The 6,582-nt window shown below is 37.3% G+C and overlaps 1 pseudogene; it reads right to left on the bottom strand.

Moving 5' to 3' along the window:
- Window positions 1–3,098: 3,098 nt before the first annotated feature.
- On the bottom strand, window positions 3,099–4,039 carry LOC126070442 (olfactory receptor 2AJ1-like; annotated as a pseudogene).
- Window positions 4,040–6,582: the final 2,543 nt, after the last annotated feature.

The following is a 6,582-nucleotide window of genomic DNA, read 5'->3' as shown; positions in this document are numbered from 1 at the left end:
GTTACCTTAATATTTATCCCTATTTTCCAAGTTTAAACCACCCTTTTATATCTTTATATTGCCTTGACTTCTTATCCATATGTAAGATTATAGTCCTTCTTTTTTGTTTTAATGTTGTCATTTTTTACATAATAACCTCTCTTTTTCCCTGTTTTGAGCATTTTAGTTTTGATTTATTTTTGTGATTTCTGTATCTGGGTTGATTCTGGTTGTTCTGTCCTGTGTTCTCATCTTGGTTTTTTACATGTTATTGATTTTCTAACTGGAGGAATCCCTTTAGTATTTCTTGTAATATTGGTTTAGTTTTTGCAAATTCCCTAAACTTCTGTTTGTCTGGAAATACAATTTTTCCATCATATTTGATGGACAGTTTTGCTGGATATCTAATTCTTGACTGGCAATTTTTTTCCTTCAAAGCTTTATATATGTCATCCCATTGCCTTCTTGCCGACATGGTTTCTGCTGAGTAATCCAAGCTTAGTCTTATTGACTCTCATTTGTAGGTAACCTTTCTTTTATCCCCAGCCATTCTTAAAATTATCTCTTTATCTTTGGTTTTGGCACGTTTGACTATAACGTGTCTCAGTGACTTTCTTTTGGGATGTACCTTTTGTGCAGTTCAATAAGCATCTTAAATAGATAACTTCATCAGTTAGTTTTCTGCAACAAAGCTTCAACAATTCTTTCTGTATTGTTATCTCCACCCCCGCCCTGTTCTGTTACTCTCATCACTCATAGGTTATTCCTCTTGATAGAGTCCCACATAATTCTTAGGGTTTCTTCATTTTGTTTCGTTATTTTATCTGATTTTTCCTCAAATATGTTTGTGTCAAGTGTTTTATCTTCAATCTCACTAATTCTGACTTCCATTTCCTCAATTCTGCTCCCATGACTTTCTATTGAGTTGTCTAACTGAAATTTTATTGTTAATATTCTGGGTATCTGCTGTCTGTCTATGGATTCTTGTAGCCTATTAAATTTGTAATTACGCTTTTCTCTAATCTGAAGTTCTTCTATTGCTTTGGCTCTGTGGTTCTTGGCTTGCTCTGTGTTTTGCCTGATTTCTTGAGCCCATGAAGAGCTCTCTATATTAATCTTTTGTATTCTATCTCCTGTAATTCAAGGCAGTGATCTTCATCTGGAAGAATTTGGATCTTTGGTTTGGGAGCTTCCCGAAGCCACCATGGTCTGCCTGTTTATGTGATTCGATATTGTCTGTTTTCTTCAAGCCATGAATAAGTTATTATATTTATTTATTTTATGTTTGCTTACTGTGTCCTAGCTTCTTGTTTTGTTTTGTTTTGATTTGCCCAAATAGGTTGCTTGAGTGAGTTATTTTAATTATTGACACCTTTGAAGCTCTACCATCCTGCAACCAGGTAGTTAGAGCTGTTACAAGGTATGTAAGTCCAGGAGTCCATTTATTTTTCTTGTATGGAGTCAGCTCAGGTATCCAGGTAGATGGTCACCATGTGTATGGTACAGGCTCTCACCTGCAGAAGAGCAGGATTGATGGTGTAGGCACAGGTATCTGGGTTCAGTAGGGTTCATGCGCTGAGCAATGCAGAGAGCTGACAACCGCCCCTGAGAGTCTGTGAAGAAAATATGTCCATTTCCCTAGAGCACATAGGTGGCTAGGTTTTGCAGCTGGACTATGGGCACCCAGTGCTGTTGGCTCTAAGAACTGGGAGGTACCACTTTTCCTTGGACCCCTGTTGCGGGTGGCTAGGTGTCATAGGTGGAACCACCAGTCCTCAGGCCCCTGATGTGGGTAGGGGAGGACCCTGCTTAATAGGCAGAGCAGTGTCAAATGTCATGGACTTGCCTCTCCACCATATATCTGAAGCAGGTGAAGTTAGATTTCAGGTATATACCCTGTTATACTGTACTGATGAGCGCCTATGCTGTAGAAATGGGCCCTGCAGGAGTAAAAGGCATTCAGAGTCCGTGGACTCATATGCCTGTGCCTAGGCAAAGGAGATGTTCCTACCTTGAGTTCCTGGCTTAGGGGAGCCAGCACATTATTTTTTCTCTGTTTATTAATTTGTTCCCTCTCCAAGGCCTGGAGAATGGCTCACAGCATGCAACCAGTCCTATGGCTGGCCCAGGAATGTGGCTATCACTGAAGCCAGCTCAGGTTGTGGTGTACAGTGGGGCAGGGTCAGTTAAATTGGAAAGAGTTTTTCCCCAAAGGGGTGTTTTTTGATCCTGCAGTACGATAGATGCATGTACTTATCTTTCACTCATTGAGGGCCACCTCTTGCTGGTTCTGGAAGGTTGAGCAGACCCTTTGCTCTCTGTCTTTCCTGATGTAGTATACGCATCCTGAACACCTCTACTTGCCTCACTGCAGCTCATCAGCCCATTGGGCCTTCAGGGTGCCAGTTTCCACCAGGTCAGGTCTGGCAATTCTTCGCTGCTTCCAAACAGTCTCTCCCTCCCCCTGCTGCTCAGTCCCTCAAGAGGGACACTTCTTGACACTAACAAAGGATGAGTAACTCAGTTTAACACAATTAGAGTATATATATATATTTGTGCATTTATTCAGTATATATGCTTATATATGCATATATTCAGTAAAATATGTATGTATATATTATATAAATGAGGGTGACAAAACAGACTAGGTGGTCATTAAGGGAGATTCAAAATGGAGTTTATGGATTTTTGGAACTGGTTGAGTATAAGGTTTGGAATGTAATTTACTTAGTTTCATAAATATACAGACATATGAATGCATGTTTCTTAAATAATGTGCATTTGTACATGTAACTTAAAATATAATTCTTACAAATTTTTATACTTTCAAATTGGTGAAATTTGGTCACCTTAGGTTACCTTTTAGTTTCTATTAATACTTTGGCTGATTATAATCAGTACCACAGAGGGAAAAAGGCATTGTTATAGGTATGTATTAACAAATTAACAAATGTGATAATTTTATTAATTGGGATTTTGGACATATACACTTTTTTTCCACCCACTAAAATTATCAGTAAAATTCTGTTTTTCTTCTCACAGGAAACCAATAATGGATCTCCTACAGATTTGAGTATGAGAATAGAGAGAACATATAGTCCAAACATTTTTTAAGTTCATCATTTAGACAGAAAGTTACTTTCAATCATCGTTTTCATTGCTGCCAGAACATCTTTATTTGTAAAGCTATAGATGATAGGGTTCAGTGTAGGTGTGAGGATGGTTTAGAATATTGCCAAGAACTTATCCTGGCCTGGAGTGTGGTAGGAACTCGGTCTCCTATATGTGAAAATAAATGGCCCATGGTACATCATGACCACAATCATGTGGAAGAAACAGGTAGAAAATGACTTTTTCTGTGCTTTTGATGATTTCATTTGGAGGACGGCAAGGAGAACTTGGACATAAGAAGCAAAGATCATAGAAAAAGGGATGACCAGGAAGATGACACCACTTACACAAACACCTCTTTCATAGTGTGATGTGTCTACACAGGACAACTTCAACATGGCTGAGATTTCACAAAAAAGTGATCAATAGCCCTTGAGCCACAGATGGGAAAGTGGAGGATGTAAGCTGTGTGAACTGTGGAGTTGATTGTCCCCATAAGCCGGGACCCATCAGCCATGAGAATGCTGACATGCTCCTTCATGAGAATGGGGTAGTGCAGTGGGTGACAGATGGCTACATGGCGATCATAGGACATTGCTGCTAGGAGGAGGCACTCACCACCCAGGAGAGTCAGGGAGAGAAATATCTGGAAACCACAACCTGTGAATGAAATTGTTCTGTTGCCTGTCAGAAAGCCAACAATCATTTTAGGAGCAATGTTAGAAATACGCAAGATGTCCATGAAAGAGAGATGGCTGAGCAGGAAATACATAGGAATATGGAGTCGTAAGTCCCTGTGGGTAAGGAGGATCATGTCTGTGTTTTCTGTTACAGTCATAACAAAAATGATACGTATAAAGGAGAAGAACACCAGATTTGTTTGGGAAGAAGAGAAGAGTCCCAAGAGAATAAAGTAACTGCAGGAAGTTTGATTCTCAAATCCCATCATAAATTCCTTTCTTTTATCTAAAAAGAAAATAAATAAATACCAGCTGGATCCCTGAAACCAAACTCACTGCCATCAAGTGGATTCCGACTCATGGTGATCCTGTAGAACAGAGTAGAACTGCCTCATAGGTTTCCAAGGCTGTAAATCTTTACAGAAGCAGATAGCCACATTTTTCTCCCATGGAGTGAATGGTGGGTTTGAACCACCACCCTTTTCCTTAGCAACCAAGTGCTTTAACCACTGTACTACCAGAGCTCTTACAAACTGGATAGAAGTGTGTGTGTGTGGGGAGGGGGGGACCTAGTGTAAATCTCGACTCATTTACTCATTCCTACGTAATAAAATGAGAGTTGGTTATGTATATTTCACAAACACATTTAGTGAACTGTGAACCAGTTCTTAAAGTGAACATGTTTCATAAGATGGCCGTTTATTTGAATCAACTAAAGACACTCAGAATATTGAGTGGGATGTTAGTTTTATGCAATCTGAAAATCATATTTATATATTCTTTACTAGATCCAGTCTTTGCTTAAATATTACTTTCTCAGAGTTCAATCCCTGAACACCACATTTAAAATCTCAATGCCCCCATCCACCCCATCCTGACTCCCCTGATCCTCCTTACTCTATTCTTTGTTTTACTTTTATTTTACAAATCACATTTCATTTCCTAGCATATTAAATGATTAACTTATGAGGTATATCAATTGCTGTCTTTCCTTTCCATCAGAATTTTTGCTTCATGATGGGAGGTCTCAGTTTTCACCGCTGTAACCCACGTGCCTAAAAGAGGGCTCGGAGGAGACTGGTTCCCAATAATGTTTGTTGAATAAGTGAATGAAATGAATAGATCATAGAACTCAATTTTTTTCTCTGATATGCTTTTCATTTAGATAATGCTTGGAGAAAATAAAATTTATTATTTCTAAGACATTCTAAAAATAGCATATACCGAAATGCAGCAAAACAAGCTTCATTCACATTTCAAATATAAAAATGAAACCTTTATTCAGTTCAATATTTACATTTAACAATATATTTTTTGCCAGGTGTTTTAACTTATAGAAATCGAATTATAATTTAATAATTCTGTATGCGTATATGAGGAATCACAGGTGTTAGCAATATTATTTGTTTAACGTGGATAAAACCACTTGCCATCAAGTCAGTTCTGACTCATGTGTGTCAGAGTAAAACTGTTCCCCATTGGGTTTCCAATGGCTGATTTTTCAGAAGTAGATTGCCACGGCTTTCTTCCAATAAGCCTCTGGATGGACTCAAATCTCCAACATTTTGATTAGCAGCCTGGTGTGTAAAACTTTTCATCACCCAGGGACTTGTTAACATGGATAGTAATTACTGAGATATCTGCTTTGTAATTATTTATGTACCTTCTGTATGTATGACATATTCCTCAATATAGATAGATAAATATAAACATACATACATGTACTCACATATTCATAAATAAATGTTGTAATTTATGAAAACACCAATACAGTTTTCTGGCTTTGAATTAATGATAAGATCACCCAAAACAAAAACAAATTTCATTGCTATTTTATTAACTCTGATATTCATAAATTTGAATGAAATGAATTTTGATTTTCACTTTGTAAAATAATATAAGATACAAACGTGGAAATCATGCCACTGATAAGATACAGATGACATATTTTTCTGTGTTTTATTTTTGTTTAGATTATTCATTATGAAATACTGTATTTTTACCAAATAAGGTATTCCTTGTACATTTGTTTACATTTATCTACATGTGTAACTAGTCCTGGCTATTTGACTGGTTTCATCTCTCCCACAGCTCAATAAAATTTGATAGGTACATATGTACTGGTGGTGGAACCTCCCATGAGCTCATGAGCTGATTGATCATAATTAAATTTCCAGAATCAATAAATATATGACATTTATCATATCTGAGGCAAACTTGTTGAATTTTTTTCTCACTCTCCAGAATCATATCCTCTTTCTGATCTTGCTTTTTCCATTAATGATTTCCTCTGTTATAACCATTCTCATTCAAAAATTAGGATTCCATGTTAGTGTCAAGATAAGGGACAATGTCTGTTTGCTACTGAATCCTCATTGCCTAGCAGTGGGCCTGACTCATTGTAGATGGTCATTAGACACTTGTTATAAAATGATTTGCTTATTTTTTAGATTCTCTGATATTAAACTACTTTCAATGTCTAATTAAGTCTTTCTTTCCTGTATTTCTTACTTGCATTTGCACTTGTACAGAGTTCGTGCTGTCTGCACAGTGATGTTTATATTTATTCCCTAACTCCTTCATAGTCTTACTTTCACCACCTTCTCCCAACTTCCATGAGGCACCTGAAGTTTTGGCAACCCTTTTTTATGATTCTTTGTCTAACCCAGTATGGCCTAACCCATAGTCCCATGATGCTGGAATAATGAGTATTCTATTATTCCACCATACCTTCTATGGTGTCTAGGAGCATTTGAATTTTGGTGGAAGTCTATGATTAGACCAGAAGAGGAATGTTTTAGTAGTGAGTATA

The sequence above is a fragment of the Elephas maximus genome, chromosome 2 (genome assembly GCF_024166365.1).
Source record: "Elephas maximus indicus isolate mEleMax1 chromosome 2, mEleMax1 primary haplotype, whole genome shotgun sequence".
Taxonomy (NCBI): domain Eukaryota; kingdom Metazoa; phylum Chordata; class Mammalia; order Proboscidea; family Elephantidae; genus Elephas; species Elephas maximus.
The sequence above is the reverse complement of the archived record's forward strand: the minus strand, read 5'-3'. Positions and strand labels throughout refer to the sequence as shown.